This window comes from Ptychodera flava, chromosome 18, assembly GCF_041260155.1.
Source record: "Ptychodera flava strain L36383 chromosome 18, AS_Pfla_20210202, whole genome shotgun sequence".
Taxonomy (NCBI): domain Eukaryota; kingdom Metazoa; phylum Hemichordata; class Enteropneusta; family Ptychoderidae; genus Ptychodera; species Ptychodera flava.
In genome coordinates this window covers 9046803-9062649 of record NC_091945.1, presented here as the reverse complement: position 1 = coordinate 9062649, position 15847 = coordinate 9046803, and the positions used below count along the sequence as shown (strand labels likewise).

Sequence of the window (15847 nt, the reverse complement as noted above, 5' to 3'; positions counted from 1 at the left end):
CAATTAAAGTATTCATTACAATTTTAGACTGCTAACTGGAGACAAACGCCATACCTGGCCACATAATAAAAAAACACACAAAAAGTATACCAGTCTTTATTCGAAAGATTTACCCTTATATAATTTACTAATGGTTTTGTCAAATTTATCGATGAATTTAAACCTTGATTGTTTTGTAACTAGAAGTAACCAGTGTAATTACATGGCATTAATACAACAGATTGAAAGTGATACAACGCCATTATCGAAGTTGATGCAATATACAGGAACCATATTCAAATGATGCTCACAGAAAGGTTGAGACAATATCACTATTTTTGACTTCCTACTTCTCTGAAATTTGACCGCAGAGCAAATCGACTGCGATAACATCATTAACTATTTTTCAAAAGGTGACTTCTTTTTATTTGTAAACACTTTTGGTGACATCATGATCTTGACCAGATGAGCATAGCACCCCTTGTGTGGTTTACAAGTTTGATCCGAAAGATCCCACATTTAATGTGAAAGTGCATTGCATAATGTCCTTGTCATACTTTTGGATGGTGAAATGTATCTGGAAAGGCTTTGCTTTGTCTTCCCATGAAGTCACCATAAGTTCATCGTTGAGCACTGATTCGTTGAAAATCAAATATGTTATGCGAGTAATTGGATAGTCAGCAAGGTCGCCCTGGATGAGAGAGTATGCTCGTTCACGAGCTCCGAACTTTGCACAATCCATGCAGTATTTGATGTAGTATGGATTACCGACATGATTATTCACATCAATATCGCTAGAAGACACAATTGTCTTATGGCAATACAATTTCCTATCATTGGGTGGTAATCTTGAAAACTGAACATGAATTGACGGCTTTTGAACTGATGTCTTCTCGATGTAGGCGTTGGCAAAACTTTCAGGAAAGAGAGTTTGGCGTCGTGACGCAAGGTTGACAAAGACATACTGCGAGCATGCTGTGGCTACCACTTCTCCAGTGTTTTTGATTTTAAGACCAGTCTTGATCACCATTGATGTTCTTCCCAGGTGCACGACGCTGACGTCACATTTAGCGGGCATCTGTGTCGTGAAGGAGAAGAATGCTGGATAAATATCGACACAGTTTGCCACCATGAAGAAAGAATTACCCTTACTGGCAGCAGCTGCTAGACCATAGATGTCTTGCGCACACCATCCGGACTCTGTCGCTACGCCAAGTAGAACAATAAACCCTATATAGTCCATTTTGCCTGAAATTTGGAAAAAGAAATGAAAAAAGCTCGGAGTGTTAAATAATTCATATATTAGATATGTCGTATTCACCTGAAATATCAAAGCTTCGACATATTTGGAGCGACAGGGAGATGAATATGGCACAAGTACCAAAGGTTTCGAATACTCGGTAATACATGAGGAAGAATTATGTCATTTGAACAAAGTACATTGAATGAAATTTGCAAAACGTTATAATAGTTTAGATAAGAGATCCAAACAGATATTTTAGATGTCCCTTTTGTCGTCATCTTTTACTATTTTAATAGTTAATTGTATTGGTCTTTGTGCACAAGAGCGCTGACTGAGTGATCAACAAATTTAAAGGCCTCAGCCGAAGTTTTAACTGATAACAATTCTTCTTAGCATCCACCTTAATGAGCTAAAGACAGGCCTGTAGGGCCTACAAATTGCATTAAACTCAGTATAGGGTCTCTCTGGAAGCTGATCTATCGAATTCATGGTTTATTGAGGAACGGCTGAGTGATGATATATTGCTGTGAAACAACGGTTGCAAAAGAATTCTGCAAATGCTCTCGTATTTAGGGAGCACTAAGCACCACGCAGATATTTCTAATTCAATAACTTTGTAAGTGATTCAAAGTTGGTATCGCTGATTGGTAATACTTAGTTTCCCGATGTGACAGTAACACTTCAAATCACGTTTAAAGTCAACGGAAATTTTTTGCAAAGTAATAATATCCTATAATATTAATGAATCTGGACCGACTTGCGAAACGCCAAGTAATGCACATAAATTTGCAATGCAAATTAATAGTCATTCACATGCCAATGACAAAATCTTACCACATTTGAATCTTTCTCGGTCTAAATATCTGCTCTATTGTAAAATTCATCGTATATCAAAATAAGTGTCTGTCCGGTCAGGGTGCATTGATTTGCCATGCACAGATGTATGCTTCAGTACAATAGCAGGGATTGCTACTGGTAGGCCACCTGGTGCCTGATCGGATTTATCAAGAAACAAAACTTAGTGAATGGACTTGTTAAGTTCACAGTCCTTTAAAAAGTTTGAAGATATTATCTGGGGTATGTAAGAGTTCCCTCCTGGAAAATATTGTAATATTGTGAATAAATCAGATGAGCCACGTATCCGATTCTTCTGTACAATAATTGGTGTGCATACATGCATGTCTGTCACTCAATATTGACATGTGCCATCTTTCAACAAAATGAGTTCACGTGTGTTAAATAAATAGCTTTGGACATAAAGTGGTAACGAAACAGCTTCCTATACATCGGACAGGAGGGGTACCACTCTTCAGGGAGCATTCGTTTTTTACAGGGAGGGGGGTTGGTGGAAATCATAGAGGTGTTGACTTTTACGAAACCGTTTTTAGGGGGGCCAAATTATACAATCAATGATTGGAAGGGGGTCAAATTTTACTAAGGTTTGTATAGATTTATGGGGAAAAATTGACTTTTGGAATTTCACCGAAATTTTGCTCGGTCCTCCATACATAATCTATGAGTAGTCTATGAGAAGCTATGAAAAATTTCTCTTCAATACAAAACTAGCTAAATCTGTGTATTTATAAACTCTTGATTATTAATATTAATGTACTTGATCAGACTAGGGTAGGTACCACTGCATGTGTGAGCAAGATATTTGGTTTTGGAAATTCACCGAAATGTTCATCACTATCTTTTTTATGAGCAAGATATTTGGTTTTGGAAATTCACCGAAATGTTCATCACTATCATTTTATGAGAAAACTATGAATAATTTTTGTCCGATATAAAACTAGCTAAATCTGTGTATTTATGTACGCTTGATTATTGATATTATAGCACTTGATTAGACTAGGGTGGTTACAAGTGGATGTTTGTGCAAGAAATTGGTTTTTGTAATTTCACCAGATGTTGATTCACTATACATGTTGGTCTATGAGGAAACTATGAATTATTTTTTCTAATACAAAACTAGGTAAATCTGTGTATTTATGTACGCTTGATTATTCATATCAATGTACTTGATTAGACTAGGGCGATTACATGTTCGTGCGTGTGCAAGTAATTTGATTTTGGAATTTCACTAAAAATGTTGATTCCCTATGCATTGTGGTCCGGAGGAAATTTTTGATTATTTTTTACAATTCAAAGCTTGCTATCAAAATCTGTACTTTAAAAAGGTTTGACATTTGATATAAATGTACGTGACGAGAATATTAAATTTGAAAGAGCAGAGCTGAAAAACCAATATGATATTAGAATTTCACCCAGTGATTATTTGTAAAGTTTAAAAAGGATTCTTTGAAAGTTCAAAGGTCAAATGGGAAAGTATAAGTCAATTAAGATCTTATTGATACGGACTGTGACATCTTGGGGAGGATCGCTGTTTTTTTGTGCATGAAAATTGGGGTGGGAAACTCTTTTTCTTGCAAATACTTTTGAAGGGCTTAATTTTCCAGCCCAGAGCCATAGAGTGCGAAGGGTTAATGAATCAAATCTGATGATTGTTTGGGGGAGGGTGTAATTTTACAATTGATGAATTGGGGTGTCAAATTTTAGAAATTTGATTTGGAAGGGGGTCTCTTTTTTACATTTCATTTATCGCTCAAGTTCCACCGACCTCCACCCCGTATAAAACGAATGATCCATTATGAAATATTAAATTCTCTGGAATTTCAAGAATAATCAGACATTCCACATTCCAAAACTAGACATATGCATGTTTACACATACACACACTGTAATCATGCATTACCGACACAATGTAATGTGTTTGCTCAAGATGTTCCAATAAATAACATAATTATCACACATCCTATCGTCCAAAACATTTGTTGCCTCAAATTGAGTATGTATCATTATCAGACAACAACACAGTCATCAAGTTTAGCCAAACATTTTTTTCTAAAACACTGACCATTCTTGTTCGACGGAGAGCAGTGTTAAGCTATTACACATACATACATAGTTATTTAGAGAGTGATTTTCAGAAGTCTAAGGATGTTTGGAATTTGTGTCACGAGTCACTTTGAACCCTATTTGAAAATAGAACTATAGAGCTGCTTTTTGACGTCGCTTACCTGTCTTCTCCAGATCAAACTGTGACAAATCGTTGAAAGTGCAGTAAGTAGTATGCCATCGGCGGAGAGTTTACAATCCATTACTGCTGAGTGTGACAATGCAATACCTGAAAACAGTGAACTGTAAAGAAACAAATGAGGAGTTTTTGTCAATCATGCAAGTATTACGATTTTGATTTTGTTCGCTGAATCATGGTCAATACAGTATGCAGTAACACATTGTGTATTGATGATGCAGTAAATAATAATATGCTTAGCTTGAATCAGGCCATCTGATTGGCTGGAGTCAGGGTTTATATTCTCGACAAGAAGAATTGCGTACGCGCGCGCGTAACATTTTGAAGCTAGCACATATTTCGAATTCTAGCTTGATAGCTCAACTCGGAATTATGTCAGACAGGTGTACGACTTGAATTAATTTTGATCGTTAAATTTTAGTAAGGTGCAGCTTGATGAACTCACAAAAGTTTGTAGAACGACGGCGATGAAACACCTACATAATTTTTTAATTTCTTTTTCAGCGTTTTCAAGTAAAAATTCTTCAAGTTTTACGTGTAATCGTTGCGTTACCGTGTTGTATGGAATCAACTGTGCACATGCGCGCGTTCTGACACGTTCTTTTTAGATTTTGTGTTGAGGCTATAGGCTCCTTACACCTCGTCCTTACTTAACGTCAAAATAACGACATTGTCAACTTGTATTTAACTTTATCATATTATATTCAGTTTAACACGGTGCGCTCTGGTATTTGGTTGTGGATAAAGGACCTCTTGGGTGAAAATTATCGTATTTTGGTGAAATAATCCCCTCGCTTCGCTCGATGACTATTTCCCACCAAATATGCTAATTTTCCCATAGATGTCTTATATCCGCAACTTAATTCCTTCATAGGCCGTTTATAACCTCTAAATAACAGTTGTAAAAGATACTGAGTATGTTTTCACATTAGCGAATCAGTATTTGCACAATCAACTTTCCCTTATAATAATACTTTACTTGAAGGACTCCACCAAAGTTGTTTTGCATATTGATGATGAACTGATAAAATATGAGTGGACGACATTTTGCACTCAGATGTCAACTTATTGGTAATATGCCTATTAAATGAACATTCACAATTAGAGACATAAAACCACTCTGGAAGGGGTTGTTCAAAGTTAACCGAACTCGCTATCTTTATTGATTAGACAGTGATAAATTGGTAGTAAAAGGCATGTGAACGTTTCAAATTCGTGATATCTAACTGGAAGGACTAAGCAAAGTTGATGAAAGGTGCCTTGTATATTGATGATAGAATGTTTATTGGTTTTAGTCGTATTTCTTTGGGAGCAAATTGGTAATTTGCGTATTTGATAAACTGTCATAATCAAGGACATAAAGCGTGAGAGCCTTAAGAATCAAACAAACTACATAAAGTGACCATACAAGTGATGACATTCTCTGTCATTGAACGCACTTGAGTTGACTGTTTGACCGAACAAGGAACAAAATTTCAAGCCATCTCGACATAGCAAACATGTCTCCATAAGAATCTAGAAATTGTCCAATTTTAATGTTACCTTACAATTATTTAGTTGGAGTTTAGTTTCCATCATTTCGACGATTGGAAATCTTAATTATATTTCAAGTTTGTAGTCTCATTGTCCCGGCTTATTTTAAAGATGTTTGTCACATTCAACTTTTGAACAGCACGTGGCCAAGTTGTCCATCGCAGGCACTGAAGGATGTGTACTATATAGTCCTGTTATTTCGGTAACCTATGGTCGGAAATTTTGATATGAACTGAAATGCCCATGTGTTTCAATATATATTACAGTTGTGAGTAAATTTAAGCTTTTGCCTCATGTTTGCAACTTCATTGAAAGTGTTATGATGAATATCATGAACAATATTTACCACAGATTGATGCTCAAGGCCATAAAGTATACAAATATGTAATTAGCTGAAAAAATAAATCTCTTTGACTGCTATCATTGTATCGCCACTTTACATAGCAAGTGTAATTGCCTTTGGTTAAGTCCTTCAAGCTGTATATGCCAAACTGTGAAAGCTCATTAAGCTTAAATATGCAAATTATAAATGATTTTTAATATTGTTTTGATCTGGTATCATCGATGTATATAGCATGTTTCGCCAACTTTGATCAAGAAAATCCCTATATATAACTATCCCTTAATAGGAGAGTTCATTAAATTTGCAAATAAGGCATTGGCTGAAGTACAAATGCTTAATGACTTTTAATAATGTTGTATTATAGTATCTTTAATGTACATAGCAAGTTTCGTCAATTTTTGTTGAGTCAATCAAGATACATATCCTTAATAAGAAAGTTCATCAAATACGAAAATTAGTAATTGGCCGATGTAAAAATGCTAACTTTCAATGGTGTTGTAACCTTTATCAGGAAAGTTAATTAAATATGCAAATTAGGAATTGGCTATAATGAAAATGCTAAACGACTTTCAATAATGTTAAATCATAGTATCTTTCATGTACATAGCAAGTTTCGTCAACTTGGGTCGAGTCAATTTACATATATATTCCCTATTAAAAAAGTTCATTAAATAGGCAAATTAGGAATTGGCCGAAGTGAAAATGTTTAATGACTTTTAATGATATTACCATAGTATCTTTAGTGTACGTATCAAGTTTCATTAAATTTGGTCAAGTCAATTCAGATATGTATCCCTAATTAGGAAAGTTCAATAAATATGCAAATTAAGAATTTGCCGAGATAAAAATGTTTAATGACTTCAATAATAATAAGTATAGTGCCTTTAAAATACCAAGTTTCATCGATTTTTTACACGTCAATTCAGATATATCCTTTATTAGGAAAGTTCAATATATATGCTAATTAGCAATTATCTTTTATGTCACCCCTTAATACCTTTCACGGCAAATATATCTTCGGGTGATGATCATTTATAGCAAATCTCATCAAAGTGTGTGCAGTCGTATTCAATGTATATCTGTTTTTTTCTAAAATCATTAATTATGCAAATGAACAAAAGGTATGCCACCAAAAACAGTTCTTGCCAATTGCAAAATGAATATCTGTACCGATTTGATTCTTATCTTATAAGCTCTTTTTAGGGGATATTGGCCTTATAGACAGACAGACAGTGAGACAGACAGACATCGCTGCGACATTACCTCATATGTGTGAACACGTGAGCTAAAAAGAACGGAATACTTTACATTGTCGTCAATCTGCCATGCACACTTTGCCTAAAATACTTACGCATGGCCACTGTGGCGAGTGCCCTGGAATGTGTTTTTTGACAACCGAGAGCCATAGGCTGGAGGGCGAGTCAAAGGCATGAACTCAGACGAAACATTCGAGTTGCAATGACTGGCAAAGGCCGCCATGGCACGAGTGGCTGTCGAAAGTCAAGCCTTACGCGAATGAGGACATTTTCGATGTCACCATGAATACTACCCAATAGGAGGCAGATTTTGAGTTAAAGGGAGTACGAAATCGCCCTTTCACTGTCTCTTTTCAAACCTTACCTGAGGGATTTGAAATGGCACCGTATGCAAAGTCAAGAGTTTGATGATACCAATCCGAACAGGTCTACAACAGACAGTCAGAGTTCGCCTTCTGACGTCATCAACATGACCTCAGATGGATGTCACACCTAAGGTCGTGGGGCAGACAAGGTCAAACAAGCTGAACACTTTAACAAAGGTTAGAGGCCTTGTAAGGACCTTGACAGAATTTACATGGGGAGAAAAATTTGTGCTTTTTATAATTTCGATGCAAAAAAACCGACCCTCCTCTGCTTTGCCTTTTCATTTATAGAATTCAGCTGAGCCTCCCGATCTCTTTTATCGGTTATGAGCAAATATACTGACAGGACCTATTTTCAAGAGAAGCTCCCGTTTCTATCTCGGACACGAATAATAATAACTTTGGAAACAATCGATGAAATTTTAAATAGGACTTGGAAAGTTCAAAACAAAATCAAGGCAGATAATGAAGAAAATTATGTAACATATGGCTAAGACATAGCTGACGAGTTTAATGAATACTTTGGTAACGTTGGTGACATCTTGGCAATAAAAATACCACTCCTATTAAATTAAAAGATTTGCTCGGAAACAATCTTAAAAGCTCTTGTTTTGGTCTTATTTAAAGAGAGATAATTCATTCTAAGGCTTAAATCGCATAAAGCATACAGTTACATGAAATCCACCCAAAGCAAGTAAAAGATGATGTTGATTTATATTTCGGAACCCTGTTCGGTAGTTTACCTGATAACTTTAAAATTACAAATTTAATTACCATCTACAACCGTTTAAATTTAAGTGAATATACTTTGTAATTATTGACCGATTTCTCTTTCACTGGCTATCAGCAAACGCTTTGAAAGCTGTTCAATAAATAGTTATGTGGAAGAATTTTAGGTTTTTTGTAAGTAGTATGGTTTCCGGAAACGACATAGCTCAACGCTTGCCTTAGCTGATGTAATTTAAAATCATGAAATCGACAATGGAATTATCATACTCGATACATTTATTGATTTGAAAAGACCTAGATCCCTTTTGACCACGAAAATATTTATTAACCAAATAACATCGTTACGGGATCCGCGGGACTGTCCTTATAGGCCGTGGGCTAGAGGGGGGTCTACGTGCACCCCCCCCCCCACAGGATAACAAACCTGTATGTTTTAGAAGCCTTGGGATCCCTAGAATACGAAATGGAATTTTAACAGAAAAAATATAGGGACGCAATAGCTGTTATGGTCATGTTTTGAAGGGTACCGCAAAATCACCATTTTCCAACCCAATGCATTTTCGTCAAATCTGTCTTCTTGTAAGTCATGTGCTGAGCTTATTTTTTAACATAACCTCACTTGTTTGGTATCATTAGAAAGGCAATTTATTATTCTTTAATACTATGCAATATCTTCAACGTTTTTTTGTGAAAATGACCAAAACGTACCCCCTTACCCAAAAATTTAACATTGCAAATTACAGGAAATCTCAAATTCTACCAATTTTTTAGCTTGGCATTATAAAAAATGCAATGCGTTGTATGAAATCTGTTTTATTTGATACAAGAACATGTCAGAAATATGAAATAGACTTTTAACAGAAGAAATATTGGGACTCTACAGCTGTAACAGTCATATTTTTAAGGGTACCGTGTTGCAGATTTGCATGCTTTTTTGTTAAACTTGTCTTCATATAGGTCAACTGCTGAGCTTGTTTTTGAATATAACCTGACTAGTTAGGTATCATTAGAAAGATAATTTACTAATCTTTAAAATGACATATTGTAAAATGCAACATCTTGTATAGTATTCATGATATATGACCAAAACTTACCCCATATGCCAAAGTTTACATTGAAAATTGCAGTCAAAGCTAAAATCATATTCTACAATTTTTTTAACGAGACACAAAAAATCTGTCCGTTTTTGCGATTAAATTTGATTTATTTGGTAAAGGGTCATGTCAGAAATATGAAATAGACTTTTAACAGAAAAAATATTGGGACTCTACAGCAGTAACAGTCATATTGTGAAGGGTACCGCAAAATCACAGTGTTGAAGATTTGCATCCATGTTTGTTAAAGTTGTCTTCATATAGGTCAACTGCTGAGCTTGTTTTTGAATATAACCTGACTAGTTAGGTATCTTTAGAAAGATAATTTACTAATCTTTAAATGACATATTGTAAAATGCAACATCTTGTATAGTATTCATGATATATGACCAAAACTTACCCCATATGCCAAAGTTTACATTGAAAATTGCAGTCAAAGCTAAAATCAAATTCTACAATTTTTTTAGCGAGACACGAAAAATGTGTCCGTTTTTGCGATTAAATTTGTTTTATGTCAGAATATGAAATAGACTTTTAACAGAAAAAATATTGGGACTCTACAGCTGTAACAGTCATATTGTGAAGGGTACCGCAAAACCACAGTGTTGCAGATTTGCATGCTTTTTTGTTAAACCTGTCTTCATATAGGTCATCTGCTGAGCTTGTTTTTAAATATAACCTGACTTGTTAGGTATCATTAGAAAGATAATTTACTTTAAAATGACATTTTGTAACATGCAATATCTTGTATATTATTCATGATATATGACCAAAACTTACCCAGTACCCCAAAGTTTACATTGAAATTGACGTCATAGCTAAAACCAGATTCTACAAAGTTTTTAGCTAGACACAAAAAATGTGTCCGTTTTTGCTATACAATCTGCTTTATTTGGTACAGAGACATGTAAGAAATGTCAAATAGACCAAACAAGTGAGGTTATGTTAAAAAATAAGCTCAGCACATGACTTACAAGAAGACAGATTTGACGAAAATGCATTTGGGTTGGAAAATGGTGATTTTGCGGTACCCTTCAAAACATGACCATAACAGCTATAGCTTCTCTATATTTTTTCTGTTAAAATTCCATTTCGTATTCTAGGGATCCCAAGGCTTCTAAAAAATACAGGTTTGTTATCCTGTGGGGGTGCACGTAGACCCCACGGACTAGTAACTTGTTGAAATAATATTTGTACGATACTCGTCATTTGTATGGTATGTGAACGACTGATCTTCAGATATTCAATGAGTTTCTTGTAGAGTCCCTCAGCGTTCGACCTTGGTCCCCTTCTTTTTCTAAAGGAGCATTCGCTTTTTTTACGGGGAGTGGGGGTCGGGGGTCGGTGGAATTTGAGCGATAAATGAAATGTAAAAATCGACCACCTCCAAATCCAATTTCTAAAATTTAACCCTCTCCATCCCAAATTCATCAATTGTAAAATGTGACCCCCTCCCCCCCCCAAAAAAAAAAATTCATCAGATTTGATTCATTAACCCTTCGCACCCTATGGCCCCGGGCTGAAAATATAGGCCCATCAAAAGTGTTTGCAAGAAAAAGAGTTACCCACCCCAATTTTCATGCACAAAAAACAGCGACCCTCCCCCTGATGTTACAGTCCGTCTCAATAATACCTCAACTGACTTATAATTTCCCATTTGACCTTTTAATTTTCAAATAATCCTTTTTAGTTCACGTGTGTAAACACGTGGGCTAGTGTCATAGCGATGTCTGTCTGTCTGTCCGTGTGCGTGTGTGTGAGTCTGTCTGTCTGTCTGTCTGTCTGTCTGTCTCTGTCTCTCTGTTTACACGATAACTCAAAAACGCCAGACGGATTCAAATCAGATTTGGTAGACAGGTACCATATGCTACTTGCAAGAACTGATTAGATTTTGGTTACAGTGGCTTGCATATTAATGAAGTTATGCAATATCGTTTTTTTCCGTACAATGGTTTCCCTATGGAGACGGTAATGACAGTGTAGACAAATATCAAGAAATAATGCACAAAATTTCATGAAACTTTTCACAGAGTGCATTATCATGATACTGTGAGTGTCATGTCAATTATCTTTTCATTTGCATATTAAATGAACTTTGTGTATTAGTGAGATAACTCTGAAATTCCTGCACCAAACTTGATGATATTGGCAACAAATATTGATCTGATTATACTTAGAAGCAAGTTGCAAGTTAATAAATAGATCATTTGCATATTTTATGAAGTTTTGTAATTAGTCATATAACTGCGATATAACTGCATCAAATGTGATGAAATCTGCTGCAGATACTAATCCGACTGGTATCTAACTGTGGTATAAAGAATTTAGTAGTGTGAAGTTAATTAAGGGTTCATTTGCATATTTAATGAACTTTGTAATTAGGTATATAACTCTAGAATTACGTCACCCAAGTCAGTGAAATTTGGTACAGATATTGTTTTGATAAATATCTAATTGTACTGAGAAGCATTTGGCAGTGTTAAGTTAACAAATAGGTCATTTGCATATTTTATGAAGTTTTGTAATTAGTCATATAACTCCAAAATAACTGCACCAAATGTGATGAAATCTGCTGCAGATACTGATCTGACAGATACCTAATTGTGGTGTAAAGCATTAAGTCTGTGGAGTTAATTAAGCGTTCATTTGCATATTTAATGAACTTTGTAATTAGTGATATTACTCCAAAATTACAGCATTAAATTTGATGGAACTTGCTACAGATGTAAAAATATGCTGATCTGATAAATATCCAATTGTACTGAGAAGCATTGAGCAGTGTCAAGTTATAATTAACTCATTTGCATATTTCATGAAGTTTTATAATTAGTCATATAACTCCGAAATAACTGCATCAAATGTGATGAGAACTGCTGCATATACTGATCCGAGAGATATCTAACTGTGTTTTAAAGCATGTAGTAGTGTAAAGTTAATTAAGGGTTCATTTGCATATTTAATAAACTTTGTAATTAGGTATATAACTCTGAAATTACGGCACCAAATTTGGTGAAACGTGCTACAGATGTTGATGTGATGGATATCTAATTGTCCCATGAAGCATTGAGCAGTGTCAAGTTAATTTAGGGCTCATTTGCATATTAAATAAAGTTTTGTAATTAGTGATTTAACTCTGAGAGTACTGTGCAAAGTTGATTAAACCTGCTACATATAGTGATATAACAGATATCTTATTGTTCTGTGAAGCGTACTACTATTAATGAACATGTTGTAAAACACGTGAGCATATTCAGTTCATATCTGGTTGAACTTAACAAATAAATACTGGGTGAAATTCCAATATCATATTGGTTTTTCAAATCTGCTCTTTCAAATATAATATTCTCGTCACGTACATTTATATCAATTGTCAAACCTTTTAAAAGCACAGATTTCAACAGCTAGTTTCGTATTGTAAAAAAAATATTCAAAGTTTCCTCACATACCACATTGTATAGAGTACGGTGGTTTCAATGGGGTTCGAAATCACAACATACGGTACCAAGTCACCTAGCGGAGAATTGCCACAGACAAAACCGCTCGGCCGAATCCCCAATCTCAACATTTTTGGTGAAATTCCAAAATCGAATTTCTTGCTTACACATGAACTTTTAATCGCCCTAATCTAATCAAGTACACTAATATCAATAATCAATCTTGCATAAATACACAGGTTTAGCTAGTTTTGTATTGGAAAAAAAATTATTCATAGTTTCCTCATAGACCAACATGTATATAGTGAATCAACATCTCAATGAAATTCAAAACTCCAATTTCTTGCATAAACATCCACTTGTAACCACCCTAGTCTAATCAAGTACATTAATATCAATAATCAAGCGTACATAAATACACAGATTTAGCTAATTTCTGTATTGGAAAAAATTATTCATAGTTTCCTCATAGAAAAGATAGTGATGAACATTTTGGTGAAATTCCAAAATCAAATATCTTGCTCACACATGCACCGGTATCTACCCTAGTCTTATTAAGTACATTAATACCAATACTCAAGAGTCTATAAATACATAGATTTAGCTAGTTTTGTATTTAAAAGACATTATTAATAGCTTCTCATATAATACTAATAGATTATGTATGGAGAACTGAGCAACATTTCCGTGAAATTGCAAAGCCAATTTTTCCATAACTCCATACAAATCTTTGGAAAATTTGACCCCTCCAATCATTGATTGTAAAATTTGACACCCCTACAAACGGTTTTGTAAAAGTCCCCACCACCACCCCTGATTTCCACCTACCCCCCCCCTCCCTGTAAAAAAAAACTATTGCTCCCAAACATACACCAATGATATTCACAAATTTTCCGGTATGTTCCAGTTCGAATTATTTGCAGACGTCACAAATATATTTTACTCTGTTCTTGCTAGAGCTTTGTAACCTCCAAAAATGTAATAATCTCCACAAATGTAATATCAACCACATTGTAATAAAATCAACCACAAATGTAATAAAATAGTCAACCATAAATTTAACAACCCGCAACCACAAATGTAATAAACAAATTAACCATAAATGTTATAAAACTCAACCATAAATGTAATAAACTTGAACTTGCATATGTGATCATTTGTTTATCAATGCCCTGAGTAAATAATAACTTTGATAAGACTAGTGTAATGTTATTGCATACTTTCCTGAAACTAGGTTTCCTTTCCGAAACACAGAATAGAATACTTTGAGAACGCTATCAGAAAACGGCGAGGTACAGATCAAACTGTTAGATAATGGAAGTGGAACAGCAGATCTAGACACTGATAATTACTTAATAAGGAAGCGTCAAAATAACTCGTCAACCAGTGATACCACACAAAGTTTATGACAGATGACTCAGAACAAATAACAGAGAAATATAAAACCTTATAACAGAAACTTACGACACAAAACATGTTGACGAGAACATATATTTCAATCTAGTAAAAACAATATGAACTCTACCTTGAACACAGTAGAACAAAATTAGACATCCTGGCATCCCTAGTGAAGGAACAAACTTCAAGTGGGACAACATAGAAATACAGACAATCTATCGATTATTCCACACAATTTATTCACTGAAGACGAATTTGAGGCAATTGATTAAGAAAGTACGGCAATTTTCGAAAAAACGGCGTTAAAGGATCGTAGTGGTATACAGTCTTCCCCACTCTGGAGTAGAGACTGCACTGACATTTAGATTACAGCTGTGTCTCGCCATGACCAGTCAGTTCTGTACACAAAACAGGGAAACGTAAAATACACTTTCAAATATGCAAAACACACTAAACGCAAACAATTCAGAAATGAAGAATGTGTGGAGTTGCTTTCCTTATTACATAGATAAATATTTAAGGGCTAATTCCTCAATTGCAACGACAAAATAGATTTATTACATTTATGGTTGACAAGTATTACATTTATGGGTGATTTTTTTATTACAGTTCAGTTCAGTTCAGTTCAGTTTGATAAGGGAATAGATATCCTATGCTGGATAATGGAACATCCCTCTGTTGTGGCATAGTAAAAGCTGGTGAAAGTCAAGATTTTCCGTGCATGTAGCGGTCAAACATGTTCTTGAAAGAGTTAACACTGTTTGCGTTGACCACCCAATCTGGCAAGCTGTTCCATAAGTTGACGATTCGTGGTGCAAATGAGAATTTCCTGATATCCAGTCTAGTGGTTGGTTTTATCAGTTTGTGTGCGTGGCCTCTGCTCCTTGACGATGTGTTTAAATTCAGTGATATGTTACAGGAGTCGATGTGGTTTACTATTTTGTAGACCTCGATCATGTCTCCTCTCTCTCTGCGACTTTTAAGACTTGTTAATTTTAAGACCTGCAACCGTTGCTCATATGACATATTGTGGAGTTGGGGAATCATTTTTGTTGCCCGGCGTTGAACTTGTTCAAGGATACTACTGTCTTTAACTAGCCAAGGTGACCATGCCTGAACTGAATACTCAAGTCTTGGTCTGACTAGTTGCTTATACAGTCTTAAAATAATGTCTGTAGATTTGCATGAGAGTGTTCTCTCATCATACCCAGAACTTTATTTGCCTTCTTTGCTGCTTCTACACACTGCCGTGACGGTTTCAGGCTTTTATGGACGATAACTCCAAGATCCTTCTCTTCATCTATGCTTTCCAACGGAATACCATTTATGTTATAAATATGATTTGTGTTTCCACTTCCGAGATGCATTACTTTACA

General features: G+C 35.1%; 1 long non-coding RNA gene across 1 annotated transcript; it reads right to left on the bottom strand.

Moving 5' to 3' along the window:
• Window positions 1–167: 167 nt before the first annotated feature.
• Window positions 168–7905, bottom strand: LOC139116783 (uncharacterized). The gene is made up of 3 exons (XR_011548379.1): window positions 7816–7905; window positions 4303–4423; window positions 168–1227 (listed from the first exon to the last, which is right to left on the bottom strand). It is a non-coding gene; the product is annotated as an uncharacterized lncRNA (long non-coding RNA).
• Window positions 7906–15847: the final 7942 nt, after the last annotated feature.